This window comes from Kogia breviceps, chromosome 2, assembly GCF_026419965.1.
Source record: "Kogia breviceps isolate mKogBre1 chromosome 2, mKogBre1 haplotype 1, whole genome shotgun sequence".
In the NCBI taxonomy this organism is placed as follows: domain Eukaryota; kingdom Metazoa; phylum Chordata; class Mammalia; order Artiodactyla; family Physeteridae; genus Kogia; species Kogia breviceps.
In genome coordinates this window covers 26,179,405-26,197,372 of record NC_081311.1, presented here as the reverse complement: position 1 = coordinate 26,197,372, position 17,968 = coordinate 26,179,405, and the positions used below count along the sequence as shown (strand labels likewise).

The following is a 17,968-nucleotide window of genomic DNA, read 5'->3' as shown; positions in this document are numbered from 1 at the left end:
CAGTTGCCAAGGTAAAAAATCTTAGTGTTGTCCTTGTTGCTTTCACTGCTCCGTAGAGTCTGTCAGGAAATCATGTTGACTTAAGCTTCAAACTATTCCAGGATGTGGCCACTCAACACCATCTCTACCTCTCCCACCTGAGCCACTATCTTTTTTTTTTTTTTTTTTTTTTGCGGTACGCAGGCCTCTCACTGTTGTGGCCTCTCCCGTTGTGGAGCACAGGCTCCGGACGCGCAGGCCCAGTGGCCATGGCTCACGGGCCCAGTCGCTCGGCGGCATGTGGGATTTTCCCGGACCGGGGCACGAACCCGTGTCCCCTACATCGGCAGGCGGACTCTCGGGCCCAGCTGCTCCGCGGCATGTGGGATCTTCCCGGACCGGGGCACGAACCCGTGTCCCCTGCATCGGCAGGTGGACTCTCAGCCACTGCGCCACCAGGGAAGCCCTCCACTATCATCTTATACTGGAGCATTACCCTAGCTTCCTAACTGCTCTCCCTGCTATTTCTTCTTTGCCTCCTTAGAATCCATTTTCCACACAGCAGTCGGATTCATCTGTTAAAAAGAACTTTACTGACATGTATATACACACAGAAAAGTGCACACATTATGGGTTTGCAGTGAGTTTTCACAAGCTGTCAGACCTCTAAGTCCAGCACCCAGAGCAAGAAGCAGCACGTGACCAGCAGCTTCTCATGTTCCCTTGCAGTCACTGATCCCCCGAGGATGACCACTGTCTTGACTTCTAAGAGCATAGGTTAGTCTTGTCTGTTGTTTATGTAAATGACATCATACGATGTGTAATTTTTGAGTCTGGCTTCTTTTATGCAACATTATGTGTGTGAGAGTCATCCATGATGGTGTGTGAAATTTGGTTTCTTCATTGCTGTGAACTATTCCATTGTGTTAATATACCACAATTTGTCCATTCTACTGTTGATGGGCATTCAGGTAGTTCCCAGTGTTTGGCTATTACGAATCACGCTGCTCTGAATGTTCTAGTACGTGGCTTTGGGGAAATATATGTATATATTTATGTTGGGTGTATACCCAGGAGTGGGATTTCTGGTTCAATATGTACTAGCCTTGGCCTTAGTATATGTCGCCAACTTTTTTGCTAGTGATTGTACATTGGCAAGTGATCTTTTTTAAAATTTTAATTTATTTAATTTATTTTATTTTTGGCTGCATTGGGTCTTCATTGCTGCACGCGGGCTTTCTCTAGTTGCAGTGAGCGGGGGCCAGTCTTCGTTGCAGCGCGCAGCCTTGTCATTGCGGTGGCTTCTCTTGTTGCCGAGCACGGGCCCTAGGCGCGCGGGCTCTAGAGCGCAGGCTCGGTAGTTGTGATGCACAGGCTTAGTTGCTCCGCGGCATGTGGGATCTTCCCGGACCAGGGATCAAACCCGTGCCCCTTGCATTGGCAGGCAGATTCTCAACCACTGCGCCACCGGGGAAGCCCAGCAAGTGATCTTTTAAAAAATAAAAGTTAACTCCTATTACTCCTTATTTGAAAACCCATCAGTGGTTTATTAGCTCACTCAGAATAATAGCTAAAGTACTTACAATGGCACATAAGGCCCTATAACTGGTTTACCAACTTGTCTTTGAACATGCTAAGGACAGTTACATCTTAGGGCCTTTGCATTAGCTACTCTCTCCACCTCCTTTGTCCTTCTGACACATCTGCATGGCCTGCTGCCTTATTAACTTCAGATGTCTGCTTAAATACCACCAACGTATATCAAAAACCCTTCCTACTCGGTTGTTTACTTTGCATTACTTTTCTTCTTACCACTTACTTCCTGGCCTATCTATATTTATATATTTTTTGATGTGGACCATTTTTAAAGTCTTTATTGAATTTGTTACAATATTGCTTCTGTTTTATGTTTTTTGGTTTTTTTTGACCACGAGGCCTGTGGGATCTTAGCTCCCCAACTGGGGATTGAACCCACAACTCCTGCACTGGAAGGCAAAGTCTTAACCACTGGACTGCTAAGGAAGTCCCTATCTATATGTTTAATATATCTAAAATATTATGTGTGTCCCCACTAGAGACTTAGTTTTTTGTTAATTGCTTATCAAAAACTGGACATTAGTAGCTGTCCAATAAATAGTTGAATGAATAAAAGAATTCAGGAAATAGTTCTAGTTGTAATAGACATAAGGTGTCTGGAAATAGAAATTTGGGGAGAATGGAAATAAGGCAAATGAGGTTAAAAATTGATTTAAAAATTTAATTTTTATTAATATGAGCTTTAAAAGACACTGACTGGGCTTATGATTAAAAATAGCAGCCCTGGGCTTCCCTGGTGGCGCAGTGGTTGAGAATCCGCCTGCCGATGCAGGGGACACGGGTTCGTGCCCTGGTCCGGGAAGATCCCACATGCTGCGGAGCAACTAAGCCCGTGAGCCATGGCCGCTAGGCCTGCGCGTCCGGAGCCTGTGCTCCGCAACGGGAGAGGCCACAGCAGTGAGAGGCCGGCATACCGCAAAAAAAAAAAAAAAAAAAAAAAAAAAAAAAGCAGCCCTCTGTCTCCTCCCAGTTCCTACTCCCCAAAGTTGACTACTTTCAACTTTTTTTTAAAATAAAATTTTAAAAATCATTGTGTTCTGAACTCTCAGCATAAAAAAAATAGTTTTTAAATTATTTATTTTGGGCTGTGTTGGGTCTTCGTTGCCACACATGGGCTTTCTCTAGTTGCAATGAGTGGGGGGCTACTCTTCCTTGCAGTGCACGGGCTTCTCATTTTGGTGGCTTCTCTTGTTGCGGAGCACGGGCTCCAGAGCACAGGCTCAGTAGTTGTGGCGCATGGGGTTAGTTGCTCCGCAGCACGTGGGATCTTCCCAGACCAGGGCTCAAACCCGTGGGCCCTGCATTGGCGGGAGGATTCTTAACCACTGCGCTACCAGGGAAGTCCCAAAAGTTGAGTACTTTCAATGCTTAGCTGTTTCTTATGCTATTAAATTTGATATTTTAAAAAATTTGTGGTTAGGGGCTTCCCTGGTGGTGCAGTGGTTGAGAGTCCGCCTGCCGATGCAGGGGACACGGGTTTGTGTCCCGGTCCGGGAAGATACCACATGCCGCGGAGCAGCTGGGCCCGTTAGCCATGGCCGCTGAGCCTGCACGTCCGGAGCCTGTGCTCTGCAACGGGAGAGGCCACAACAGTGAGAAGCCGGTGTACCGGGAAAAAAAAAAAAAAAAAAAATTGTGGTTAAATTGTGCTTTTTTTTTTTTTTTAATTTCAGTTTTAGATCTTATTTAATGGCTTCCTACACTGGAAGATAAGGATCTGCTTTTCCTAAACTTCCTTCCTCCTTCTAATATACAAACATCTTTCTCACTCTTCTCCCAGTGTAATTATCCAAAATTTAAAGACATGCTTTCAGTTGGCTTCAGATGCCACTTTCTCAGGGAAGCATTCCCTAACTTCTCATATCAAACTAACATGTTTAGTGTGTACATTATTATTATTTTTTTTGTGGTACGCGGGCCTCTCACTGTTGTGGCCTCTCCCGTTGCGGGGCACAGGCTCCGGACGCGCAGGCCCAGTGGCCATGGCTCACGGGCCCAGCCGCTCCGCGGCATGTGGGATCTTCCCGGAGAGGGGCACGAACCCGTGTCCCCTGCATCGGCAGGCGGATTCTCAACCACTGCGTCACCAGGGAAGCCCTAGTGTGTACATTATTATGAACATGTGAAAATTGTTCACTGTGAGCCAGATAATGTATTATCACATTTTATAGTTTTTTCCCTGGAATTTTTCCATAATTCTTACTTTTTTGTTTGCTTACTCTTCTTCACATCACTAGCTTATTAGCCCATACTTGTTGCCAGAATTCTAAAACACATGGGGTTATGTATCAGTTCTTTAGGTTGTTTTGGAGGCATCTGTCCTAGAATTGCCAACAGGAACTATAGAACTGTACAGCCTGTTGATCTGATCTTACCTTCACAAACTAACCTAAAAATTCTCTTTATCTTTTTTCCTATGTTTAAATCCTTCACTTCTGGATCCCAGCTCGGAGTCTTTCATAGTTTACTCACTTATCTTGGGAGAACATATCCTTCAAGAGTTTCCAGAGAAAAGATACAGGAAGAGTAGTTTTTTAAGATCTTGTATATCAGTTATCTATTGCCATAGTAATGCTGCATAGCAGATAACTGAGAAACGTCAGTTGCTCACAATAAGTATTACTCTTCACATTTCTGGGGGGCTGTGCTGACTGTGGGAGTTGTCTGGCATTCAGCTGGTCTTGGGTGGTCTTGGCTGGGACGACTGGGGTGACCTAGCTCTGTTTCAGGTATCTTATCCTCCTTGGGGACCGCCAGTCTAGATAAGGTGTGATCTTCACATGGTGATGGCAGAGGGCAAACAGAAATGCTTACATGCTTTTTTTGTATTTTAAATATACCTGCTGACCGTTTTTTTCTGATTTGCCAACATATACTTTATTATAGTTTTAAAATGTAAGCAACTATTTGAAGAAACAAGGAAACAGTATACATTGAAAGCAAAACCTGAAATTACAACACTATGGAAATTTAAAGGTCATCTGTCAGTAGCTGTCTTTCTTGTTGCCACTGCAGAGACCTCTGCTTGCCCTGAGAAATCACTGATATGTGGGGCTTTTGCTAGGAGTATGACAATTTCACTTTCTCCCTTGTCTGCCTTGATTGTCCCAGGAATGAGGCAGAAGCCAAGAGGAGTTATTAAGAAGGAGAGTTTTACAAGCACTGGTGTGCTGGTGAATGGGTTTTCCAAAAAGAAAAGCCCTGATTTGTAGCATTTGCCAGTTCCCATGGTATAAATAGTCCCACCATCGCCAATTTCAAGGATGACTGTATTTAATAAACAAATTGTGCAATTTGTGAAAATTTAACAATCAGTTCTTATGAGCTAGTACTGGCCCACTCCAGCACACTGCTGCTTAGTTCTAAAATGGGATGTTTTTTAATATGCAACTTATTTGACCAAAAACAAATATCTGTGCAAATGTGCAGAGAAAAAATTAAGTAACTTCCTTCAGCTGTCTGATTAAATGTCACTTTCTCAGGAGGGGTGTTCTTTCCCTTTTTATATTATGTAAGATTCTCCTCTAAGTCTTTTAACATTGTTATTCTTTCACAGTATTTATCACACTGATTATTTGTTTCATATTGGTCTATCCCACTAGACCTTAACCTTCAGGGAAGAGGGGGGCCATATCTATCATAGGGTTAGCCTCGATCTTGCAATAGTGAAGTGTATAGTAAATGTCAGATAAATGAATGACTAAATCTCAGGAATATGAAATATTTTTTAGGGTTCTTTATTGAATTGTATGTGAAGTGTGTTCCTCCTTCAAGGATTTGGCAGAAAAGAGAGGAAAAACATTACTACTTTGCAGGAGAGAGAAGCTGGCTTCCCTTTGGGCTTTTTGCTGGGCCTCACCACATTCCCCTGTGTAATCAAGGCTGTAAAGCTTTGATTAGTAGTATTTTGTTTGTGGCTTTAGGGCCTTCAGATACTAGTAATTGTTTTCATCAGTGTATTAGTTATGACTCTGGGACTTGTAAGCAGCTGGAAACAAGAGTGTTCCTACTGGTAAATATGAATGTTTATTGTTCTGAATTAGATGACAGTACTTTCATTGTTATTTCAGACGAGAGTTTGAAGAACATGTTTTAAAACTTGGTGACTGAGCTGCAGTACAGTTTTGTGATTGGTATTGCATTCAGTAAACTTCTGCAGCATGAAGTTTTGAAAAAATGAAAAATTAACATTAATTAAACTAACGTAAGTTATAGAAAGCCTTCTATAAATGAACTAAAAAACTAACTATAAAAAACTGTTTCTAAACATGAGCTTATGTAGGTTTAAATTACCTATCTATAATGTTCTATTTAATCATTTCAGCCTTTTCATAATTTGGAAAGAGATTCACATATTTGTGACCCATTGTTTGGTCATTACAGGCATTGACTTTGTTTGGACAGGAACTTGTGATAGAGCTAGAAATTTGCTCCCCAGATTGAAGCAGACCTTGCTTGTGTGTGGTCTAAATATTTATATTTCTTAATAATGACAAGTTTTTGTTCTTTTTTTTTTTTTTTTTTTTTTTTTTTTTTTTTTTTTTTTTTTAGTAATAGTCCTTTTGGAACTTTAAAAAAAATATTTATTGGCTGTGCTGGGTCTTGGTTGTGGCATGCGGGATCTTTTTATTTGCAGCATCCAGAATATTTAGTTGCTGCATGCAAACTCTTAGTTGTGGCATGTGGGATCTAGTTCCCTGACCAGGAATTGGACCCCGGCCCCCTGCATTGGGAGCGCAGAGTCTTAGCCACTGAACCACTAGGGAAGTCCCTGTCTTCTGCTTTTTTGATCCAATTAAGTGGTAAATATAGGTGATCTTTTATATCATGAAATTTTAGATCTTAAAGGGACCATAACATCTTAGTCTAGCCTTTTCATTTTATATAGCACTTGGATTGTAAGTTTTATGAGACGGTCGTTGGCTGGCAGTAGTTGTCAGTAAATATTTGTTGAATGAGTAAATAAATGAATGTACCTTGTGGATACAGAATGAAGACCAGGGCTTCCCTGGTGGCGCAGTGGTTGAGAGCCCTCCTGCCGATGCAGGGGACACGGGTTTGTGTCGCAGTCCGGGAAGATCCCACATGCCGCGGAGCAGCTGGGCCCATGAGCCGTGGCCGCTGGGCTTGTGCGTCCGGAGCCTGTGCTCCGCAATGGGAGAGGCCACAGCAGTGAGAGGCCTGCGTACCACAAAAGAAAAAAAAAAAAAAAAAAAAAAGAATGAAGACCAGAGAGATTAAAATACTTTCATGCTTATACAATTAGTGGAATAGCCAAGGCTATTTAATGGCCATTTTAAGAAAGCTGAAGAGTAGGATGACTATAGAAGGTGTTATAAATGAATAGATTTCAGAGAAACACTAATAAAAATATTTTCTATTATCATAGTTCCCAGTAACCATTAAGGGAATTCCAATATTTTAAGCTATAGCAATGGCTCCAAGTCTCTCTGTGTACGAAGTTTTTGCAGGAAAAAAATTTTGATGCGTTTAGTGATTTTAAAGAAGTATGTGTAAAAAGCTTAGGAAATATTCTCTCTAGAACAAGATATTTCATTGACAGTGCAAGCTCAGAATATAACTTAAATATAATTGTGTGACTACATTTTAGTTGCTGTTAAGGACTGAAAGACTGAATTTTACTAATATTTTCTAACATGTAATAAATATGAAAGAGATCTTTCTTTTCTGCAGCAAGTGGACAAAATTCTTGCTTTGTGCAGGAAACCTTGGCAGACCTTGAGAATTCGAAATTGCTCTGTTTTGTCTTTTTTCCCTCAGAAGAATTTGAATAGTTTTTTTTCTTCTATCTGAAACATGTTTTTCTTCTCCTCACCCTCATGTTTAACTTAATTAGGACTCCTCTTCTGTATCTACATATTTTGTCTGATACAGCCAAGTCTTTTTTTTTTTTTTTTTTTTTTTTTGCGGTATGCGGGCTTCTCACTGCTGTGGCCTCTCCCGTTGCGGAGCACAGGCTCTGGACGCGCAGGCTCAGCGGCCACGGCTCACATATCCTAGTCGCACCGCGGCATGTGGGGCACGACCCCGTGTCCCCTGCATCGGCAGGCGGACTCTCAATCACTGCGCCACCAGGGAAGCCCCAGCCAAGTCTTTTTAAAACATCATTGAGAGCTCTCAAAACTTTTTAAATAAAATTTATTTATTTAATTAATTTATTTTGGCTGCATTGGTTCTCCGTTGCTGCGTGCGGGCTTTCTCTAGTTGCGGTGAGCGGGGGCTACTCTTTGTTGCGGTGCTCGGGCTTCTCACTGCAGTGGCTTCTCTTGTTTCAGAGCACGGGCTGTAGGCACATGGGCTTCAGTAGCTGTGGCACGCGGGCTCAGTAGTTGTGGCTTGCAGGCTCTAGCGCACAGGCTCAGTAGTTGTGGTGCACGGGCTTATTTGCTTCGCAGCATGTGGGATCTTCCTGGACCAGGGCTCAAACCCGTGTCCCCTGAATTGGCAGGCTGATTCTTAACCACTGTGCCACGAGGGAAGCCTTAGAGCTCGCAAAGCTTCTTTTACTACCAAATTCCTCATCATCAGAGCTAGATATAGGAAGTCTTTCTGGTCCCTTGCTTCTAAGTGGATGGCCCTAAACAGACCAGAAGACCACAGTCTCATTTGTGTTCTCTTTGGTATTCTCTAGGTATATTCCTGGCAGACGTGTCACCCTGCACTATTTCGGATTCTTCCTTGGGTTCTTACTGGCTGCTCTTAGTCCTATTCCTTCTAGCCATCAACTTGTCCAACATCATGACCAACTCATGAGTACCCAGAAGCTCCTAGTGTTTAAGTAAGCCCTTGATGGCTTATTCTACAACAGAGAGTGTTTTTGTTTTGCTTTTAAATTGCTAGATCAGGTTGATGGAAAAGATTTCTTTTTTTTTTTTTTTAAACATCTTTATTGGGGTATAGATGGAATAGCTTTTTAAGCTAGTGTGTATTCAGTTCACAACATGTCATCAAGGGACAGTCGTAAAAGTAGGATTGGGAGCATGGAGGACTTGCCTAGTTCCCTAAACAGAGAATGAACACACCCCATCAACTGAAGAGAGACCTCAGACTTGGTATCATCCATCAGCTTAGAGATCCATAGTTTCTTATATCTGCTAGACTATGTTTTAGTCCTGGACATTGTTCTGTGCTTGCCCTGATTTACCTGTAGCATTCATTGCCTGTTTTGGTTTATAGGGCGCAAACTGGCTTTGATATTCACCTGCCCTGTTTTACTTGGAGAAGGTCATCATGTCTTGCCACTGAAACTCAAAGATTACAAAGATAGTGCATTTGATTTAGATTTGAGTGTGGGTAGTGAGACCTCCAAAGCCAAAACTAGAACCAATATGGAAATTACAGGGAAGTCAGTTTCAGCTTAATATTAGTAGAATTTCTAATAAGTAGAGCTGTTAGAAAATATTCTGTATTGTTCCTAGATTTGTAGTTACTTTACTAGGGGTGATTCAGCAGGAGCTAGATAAACAGTTGGAGGGTTTTGTGTGGGCATTGACAGTGTGGGTGGGGTGGGCTAGATATCTAGATACACCAGTGGTGAGATTTTTGACTCTTGTGTAAATGTTCAGTGGTTATAGACTAATGCAGAGAGAGAACAAGCTGAGAAGACTTCTGGCAGTGGTTAGTCACTGAGCAAGATGAAATTGCCAAGGGAGGATGTACTTGGAAGAGCAGAAGGCCATACCTCAAAGCCCATATTTAAAAGGTGGAAGCAGGAAGTGGAGCTGCTGAAGGAAAACATTGAGAGGAAGAAAACTGGAATAGTTTAGAGTACAGAGGCCAGGGGGAGAGAGTTGGAAGGAGGAAGGAGGAATTCGAGAATAACATAGAAACTGGTTTAATCTAAGGCAGTCGTCCCCAAGGTAAGATGCATGCACAGCCAACCACTAGGATGCAGTAGGACTTGCATGTCTATTCAAACATAAATAGCTTTATAGAAACACATTTATACTTATTTTTGAATTTATTTTTGAAGGTATTTCATGATGTACATAATGTATTAATATAGTAATATTTGTGTATAACTTATAAATAGATACAGTATATTGGAGGAGGTGTGGCCAACATTTAACTAATAGAATACACAGTCAAAAAATGATTTGAGTCCTCTGTCCAAGAAAGAAAATACTCTAGGTCTCTTCTATGCTTATAAGTATCCCATTTAGGTTTTTTTTTTTTTTTTTTTAATTAATTATTTATTTTATTTTTGGCTGTGTTGGGTCTTTGTTTCTGTGCCAGGGCTTTCTCTAGTTGCGGCGAGCGGGGGCCACTCTTCATCGCGGTGCGCAGGCCTCACTGTCGCGGCCTCTCTTGTTGCGGAGCACAAGCTCCAGATGCATAGGCTCAGTAGTTGCGGCTCACGGGCTTAGTTGCTCCACGGCATGTGGGATCTTCCCAGACCAGGGCCCGAACCCGTGTCCCTGCTTTGGCAGGCAGATTCTCAACCACGGCGCCACCAGGGAAGCCCCATCTTAACCATCTTTAAGTGCACAGTTCAGTGGTATTAGATATATTCACATTGTTGTGTAACCGTGACCTTCTTCTATCTCCATAATTCTTTTCATCTTATAAAACTGCAACTCTATACCCATTAAACAGTAACTCCCATTTCCCCCTACCCACAGCCCCTGGCAGCCACCATTCTACCTTCTTTCTTCGTGATTTTTTTTGACTATCCTAAGTACCTCATATAAGTAAAATCAGAGTTTTTGCCTTTTTGTGGTTGGCTTAATTAGCATAACATCCTCAAGATTTATCCATGTTGCAGCATATTATAGAATTTCCTTCCCTTTTAAGACTTAATAATATTCCATTATGTGTATATACTACATTTTGTTTATTTTTCAGTCCATGGACACATGGCTTGCTTCTTTGTTTTAGCTATTGTAAATGATGCTGCTATGAACATGGGAGTACAGATAGTTCCCCCACACCCTTCTTTCAGTTTTTCGTTTTAAAATAGACCCAGAAGTAGAATTGCTGGATCATATGGGGATTCTATTTTTAATTTTTGGAGGAACTACCATACTGTTTTCTACAGTGGCTGTACCATTTTACATTCCCACCAACAGTTCACAAGGGTTCCACATCCTCTTCAACACTTATCATTTTCTGTTTTTTTGATAGTAGCCATCCCAATGGGTATGAGGTGGTATCTCTTGATAGTTTTGATTTGCTTTTCCCTAATGATAAGTGATGTTGTGCATCTTTTCGTGTACTCCATGGCCATTTGTATATCTTCTTTGGAGAAATGTCCATTTGAGTTCTTTGCCCATTTTTAAATGGGTTGTTTTATTGTTTGAGTTGTGGGAGTTATATGCTGGATACTATTCCTTTATTAGATAAACTATTTGTAAATATTTTCTCTCATACTGTGGGTTGCCTTTTTACTCTGATTATTATCTTCTGATGTACCTCATTTTTAGTTTTCTTGAAGTCCTGTTTGTCTTTTTTTCTTGTTTCCTATGCCATTGGTGTCATATCTAAGAAATTATTGCCAAATCTAATGTTGTGAAGCTTTTGTCCTATATTTTCTTCTAAGAGTTTTATACTTGTAGGGCTCATATTTAGGTTTTAGATCAATTTTTTGAGTTAATTTTTGTACGTGGTATTAGATAAGGATCCAACTTCATTCTTTTGCATGTGGATATCCAGTTTTCCCAGGTCTATTTGTTGAAAAGAATATCCTTTCCCCATTGAAGTTGGCACCCTTGTTTAAAAAAAAAAAAATCATTTGTCCATATTGCAAGGGTTTATTTCTGGGCTCTCTAGTAGATTCCATTGGTATATAGGTCTGTCTGTTCACTAATACCACACTGGTTTGATTACTGTAACTTTGTGGTAAATTTTGAAATCGGGAAGTATATCCTCAAGTTTTGTTCTTTTTTAAGATTGCTTTGGCTACTTGGGAACATTTTGAGATTCCATATGAATTTTAGAATTTTTTTTTTTTCTATTTCTGCCAAAAACATGATTGGGATTTTGGTGGGAATTGCATTGAATCTGTAGTAGCTTTGGGTAGTATGGACATCTTAACAGTATCAAAATTTCCAGTTAATGAACATGGGATGTTTCTATTTATGTGCTTAATTTCTTTTGTCAGTGTTTGTAATTATCATTGTACCATCTTTCTCCTTCATGGTTAAATTAATTCCTTATTCTTTTTGATACTATTGTGAATAGAATTGTTTTTGTGAACAGAATTGTTTTTGTAGTTTCCTTTTCAAATTGTTCATTGTTTGTATATAGAAATGCAACTGATTTTTCTGCATTGGCTTTATATTTTGCTACTTTACTGAATTTGTTAGTTTTAACAGTTTTTTTGGTGTGTGGAATCTTTAGGGTTTTCTTACATGTAAGATCATATCATCTGCAAATAGAGAATTTTACTTCTTCCTTTCCAATTTGGTTGCCTTTCTTTTTCTAGCCTAATTGCTCTGGGTGGAACTTCCAGTACTGTATTGAGTAGAAATGTTTAGAGTGGGTATCCTTGCCTTGGTCCTGATCTTAGAGGAAATGCTTTCAGTCTTGGACCATTGGGTATGATTTTTTTTGTGAGTTTTTCACATATGGCTTTTATTATGTTGAGGTAGTTTCCTTCTATTCCTAGTTTGAGTGTTTTTTTTTTTTTATCATAAAAGGGTGTTATTCTATCAGATTCTTTTTCTGCATCTATTGAGGGATCATGTGGAATTTTTTCCTTCATTCTGTTGATATGGCATATTACTTTTTTTTTTTTTCAATCTGTTGAACCATCCTTGCATTTCTCACTTGGTCATGGTATATAATCCTTTAAATATGCTGCTGACTTCTGTTTGCTGCATTTTGTTGAAGGTTTTGGTATCACTGTTCACAAGGGATATTGGTCTGTAGTTTTCTTGCTGCGTCTCTGTCCAGATTTGGTATCGAGGTAATGCTGGCCTCACAGAATGAGTTTGGAAGTATCCCCTCCTCTTCAGTCTTCTGGAAAAATTAGAGAAGAATTGGTGTTAGTTCTTTAAATGTTTGGTAGAATTCATCAGTCAAGCCATCAGGTCCAGGGCTTTTCTTTGTTGGAAGACTTTTTTATTTTATTTTATTATTATTATTTTTTTGCAGAACGTGGGCCTCTCATTGTTGTGGCCTCTCCTGTTGTGGAGCACAGGCCCCGGACGCGCAGGCTTAGCGGCCATGGCTCACGGGTCTAGCCGTGCCGCGGCATGTGGGATCTTCCCGGACTTGGGCACGAACCCGTGTCCCCTGCATCGGCAGGCGGACTCTCAACCACTGCGCCACCAGGGGAAGCCCTGGAAGACTTTTTTTTTTTTTTTTTGCGGTATGCGGGACTCTCATGGTTGTGCCCTCTCCCGTTGAGGAGTGCAGGCTCGGCGGCCATGGCTCATGGGCCTAGCCGCTACGCGGCATGTGGGATCTTCCCAGACCAGGGCACGAACCTGTGTCCCCTGCATCAGCAGGCGGACTCTCAACCACTGCACCACCAGGGAAGTCCCTTTGTTGGAAGACTTTTGATTACTGATTCAATCTCCTTATTAATTATAGGAATAGTCAGATTTTCTAGTTCTTCATAATTTAATCTCGGTAGATTTTGTGGCTCTAGGAATTTGTCCATTTCATCTAGTTACCTGATTTGTTGGCATCCAGTTGTTCACAGTACTCCTGTCCTTTTTATATCTGTAGAACCAGTGCTAATGTCCCCACTTTCATTTCTGATTTTAGTAATGTGAGTCTTTACAGCTTTGTTCCCCACCCCTTTTGGTTGGTGATGTCAGGTAATTAACATCTTTATACATAGTACACTCAAAAACAAAGTTATGATTCTTTAAAATGCACTAGTCTCAAATTATGTAGAAAACAAGATTTGGAGTGAGAAACCTAAGTTAGGGTAATACTAGCTTTTACACTGATAGTTTTTTTTTCTTTAAATGTATTAGTCTCTTAAGTCATGTAGAAAAAGTGTAGTTACAAACCACTGTTACAATAATACTAGCTTCTGCAATTGCCAATGTACTCACCTTTACTGAGATCTGTATTTCTCTGTAGGCTTCAAAATACTGTCTAGTGTCCTTTCATTTTGCCCTGCAGGACACCCTTGAGCATTTTTTGTAGGGCAGGTCCAGTGGTCACATACTCCCTCAACTTTTGTTTATCTGGGAAAATCTTGATTTCTCCCTCACTCTTAACAGTTTTGCCAGATATAGGATTCTCGTTTGATAGTTTTTTTCTTCTAGCATTTGACTATATTGACCCATTGTCTTATGGCCTCTGAAGTTTCTGACAAGAACTCTGAGGATCCCTTGTATGTGATGAGTTACTTCTATTGTGCTTTCAAGATTCTCTTTGTCTTTTGAAAGTTTGATTATAATGTGTCTTGGTGTGGGTCTCTGAGTTCTTCTTACCTGGAGTTTACTGAGCTCCTGTGATGTTTATATTCATGTATTTCATTAAATTTGGGACATTTTCAGCCATTTCTTCAAATATTTTCTCTGCCCTTTTCTCTCTCTTTACCTTCTGTGACTCCCACTATGCTTATGTTGGTCTTCTTAATGGTGTCCCATGTGTCCTTTAATCTCTATTGGCTTTTCTTCCATCCTTTTCTCCTTCAGATTCAGTAATTTCCATTGTCCTATCTTCAAGTTTGCTGAGTCTTGTGTCTGCTGAAATCCGCCTTTGAATCCTTCTAATGAATTTTTCATTTCACCTATGTATCAATACTCTTCAGCTCCAGAGTTTCCTTTTGGTTCTTTCTAAGTTTTCCATCTCTTTATTGATATTTCCATTTTGTTCACACATTGTTTTCTTGACTTTTTCCATATCTCCCTTTAGTCTGTTGGGTGTCGTTAGGACAGTTAATTGAAGTCTTTGTCTAGTGTACCAGCTGTTACATGTTTTTCAGAGACAATATCTGTTGATTTTATTTATTTATTTATTTATTTGGCTGCGTCGGGTCTTCCGTTGCGGCACGTGGGGTCTCTCTAATCTAGTTGTGGCACGTGAGCTCCAGAGCACGTGGGCTCTGTAGTTTGTGGCACATGGGCTCTAGTTGAGACCTGTGAGCTCAGTAGTTGTGGTGTGCGGGCATAGTTGCCCCGCGGCATGTGGGATCTTAGTTCCCTGACCAGGGATTGCACCTGTGTCCCCTGCGTTGAAAGGTGGATTCTTTACCACTGGACCACCAGGGAAGTCCTGATATTTTTCTTTGAGTGAGCCATACTTTGCTGTTCCTTTGTATGCCTTGTGATTTATTTTATTTTACTGGACTTTTGAATTTAATAGTGTGGTAACTCTGGAAATCAGATTTCCCCCTTCCCTAGGGTTTGCCTGTCCTTCTTATTGTTTGTTTTTGATTGTTGTAGATGGTCTCTTTGCTGAGGATCAGTCTGAGATGTAAACTGAAGGACTTCCCAGGTCTTTTCTGAGCCGTTGCCTGGGCGTACACAGTCACTTTCTAATTTTCTCCATATATGCAGTTGTTTTTAAATGTCCTAGTCTTTAAAGTCTGGCTCCAAAAGGGGAAAAAGTGAAAAATGAAGGGGGAGAAGGGGTCTAGCCTTTTAATCCCCCTGGAAGTCATTTCAGCCAGAGGGAAGGGGCTGAAATAGGGTTGGGGAGGCACAGTGACAGTGGCCGCCCACCTTCTTGTCTGTGCTCTGTGATCAGAAGCAGCCATCAGCACTCAGAGCAGAGATGCCGATATTTGGTGGACAGGATCCTTTTTGCCCACCCTAGCTCCCACAAGCTGTGGGCAGTGGTTCCAGGAAAACATGCACAGTTGTCTGCCAAGGGGTTGGGGATGGAGGATGGGTAGCTCCTACTGTGCTAAGAGCCCAAATTGACTGACATTCACCACAATTTACCATCTAAGTCTTCCCGTGGAAGTTGCAAGCCTTCAAAGTTCCAAAATGGCTGGATCAGACATTCTACCAATGCAGTTGTTGTCTAGGTGGGAGATAGATTCCTGGTGCTTCATACTGCGACGTCTTCCCAGAATCCCCTCCCTCATTTAGTTTTATAAATATTCCCTCGTCAGATTTTGACTGGATGTTTCCTTTTTGCCTAACCATAATGGACATAATGAAGGCTTAGAAACATGCAGAAGATGCCACCCCTGGCTGTGGTTAAGAGCGCTGTCTCGTTAAGGCTAAGTTGTTGCTGCCTAACAACAACTCCCCCTCCCGGCCCTCCAAATTTAGTGGCTTAAAACAACCACCATTTTATTGGTGGTGATGCGAAGTTCAGGAATTTATCACGGGTGGTGATCTCTGCTCCAGTGATGTGTGTTGGGCTCGCTCACGGGGCTGTGTTCACTTGGTGGCTGGAAGGTCTGAGGTGGCCTCACTCACGTGTCTGCGGCCTCACGCTGGCTGTCACCCGGAGTGCCACGGTTCTCATCCTCGGGGCCTGCTCTCCGCACGGCCTCCTCTCTGGCAGGATAGGCTGAGCTTCTTTACGTGATGCCTGGTTTCTCAGGCAGTGGGAGCTGTCAGGACTCTTAGGGCCCAGGCCCAGAATTGGCACAGCAGTCACTTCTGATGATTCTGCTGATCAAGTCACAGGGCAGCTCAGGTTCAGGTAGAGAGGAAATGGAGTCTACCTCTTGACAGGAAGAGTAGTCCTATGTCTGCAGGTTTAGGAGTTGTTGGTACCCATCTTTGCAGAATATCTCCCACAGGAGTCTAGACAGTCACTTGACTCGATATAGACTCAAAACAACTAAATTATAATGAAGTTCAAATTGAACGTGAGATTTCCAGGGCACCCCACTTCTCCCCTGTTAGAATGTACGTTCCACGCGGGCAGGGATTTTTATCTGTTTGGTTCATTGCTTCCTTTCCAGCCTGAGAGCAGTGCCTGGCTTGTGATAGAGGCTCAGTGAGTATCTGTTGCAGGAAGGGCTGCTTGACGGTGATGGTAGCAGCAGAAGGGTTGGTGTAGAACACCTCCATCAGAGAAGGCTGCAGAGACGATATGAATCTGCAGCCAAGTCTGCGAAAAGAGTGATGGACGTGAATCAGTGCCTCAGAGGTGGGGAGACAAGGCTTATTCACTGTTCCACAACATTGAGGCCCGCCCATGCCGGATGTGAGGGGGAAGTAACAGACCTTCCCTTGAGGAAGGGGATCCCAACATCGCAGTGTATGACATGCGCTAAATCATAGAAAGGAGAGGGGTCTTCTTGGGATGACAGTGGGAGGCTTCAGCATGGGCGTGCTCGGATAGGAGTGAGTAAGGTGAGTGTGACTGAAACTGAGCTGAAGACATGGCTAAAAAATGATGGTTATGGGGTGTGTGTGTGTGGCTGAAAAATTTCCAGAGGCTTGAAAATAGTCACCTTCAGGATATATTTATACATCCTGAAATGGTGAGGGTCTCCCCCTCTAAATCCTTAAACATATGTTATGTGATAAAAACTAGATTTGAGAGTTTCTGAATTTGGTGTAAAATTATTTAATATCAGTGATAAGGAGGGACTTCCCTGGCAGTCCAGTGGTTAAGACTCCATGCTTCCACTGCAGGGGGAGCGGGTTCCATCCCTGGTCTGGGAACTAAGATCCCACATGCCATGCGGCATGGCATAAAACAAAAACAAAAAATAATGATAAGGAGTGTGTCAAGGGAGACCATTCATTATTAGGATTGGTGAGTTAATTGATGATGATTATTCACCTTACTGTAGTTTTATAATGCTTTTTTTTTTTTTTTTTTTTTTTTTTTTTTGCGGTATATGGGCTTCTCACTGTTGTGGACTCTCCCGTTGCGGAGCACAGGCTCCCGACGCGCAGGCCCAGCGACCGTAGCTCACGGGCCCAGCCGCTCCACGGCATGTGGGATCTTCCTGGACCAGGGCACGAACCCGTGTCCCCTGCATCGGCAGGCGGACTCTCAACCACTGCGCCACCAGGGAAGCCCTGTAATGCTTTTAGAAGTTTGCAGAGATCATTGCCAAATACATGTGCCAGGGTGAAAAGCAAAAATATAAAATTATTAGTATGTAGTATCTTCCCTCCCTCCTTCTTCCGGGGAAGTGATCTCAGCCCTTGTTTGTGGTGAGTGAACCAGGAGAGGAGATGGATAAAGGAATGAGATGCGCATTCGGAACATTGAGTTCCATTAGGTAAACAGGAGTATTTTTTTTTTTTTTTTTTTTAAACAGAAGTATTTTTAAAGTCCTCTCCCCTGAGTCACTTCTGTCCATACAGACAAGCAAACCACTGTCGCTGAACCTGCGGCAGCATGTCCCGATGAGCAGGGGAACCTTTTGTTATCTTTTCAATCATCTTGAACAGCTCCTGAAGAAAGTTACTCTTCCTTCAGTGAGTAACTTTTGCCTTATCTATAAACTTAGTTGTGGTCTTCTTTTTTCTTGCCTTTTTCTCCT

General features: G+C 41.9%; 1 protein-coding gene across 4 annotated transcripts in view; it reads left to right on the top strand.

The window, feature by feature from the left end:
* CNNM2 (cyclin and CBS domain divalent metal cation transport mediator 2) overlaps positions 1 to 17,968 on the top strand; it is a 142,510-nt gene that overhangs the window by 45,722 nt on the left and 78,820 nt on the right. The gene's annotated exons all lie outside the window — the stretch shown is intronic.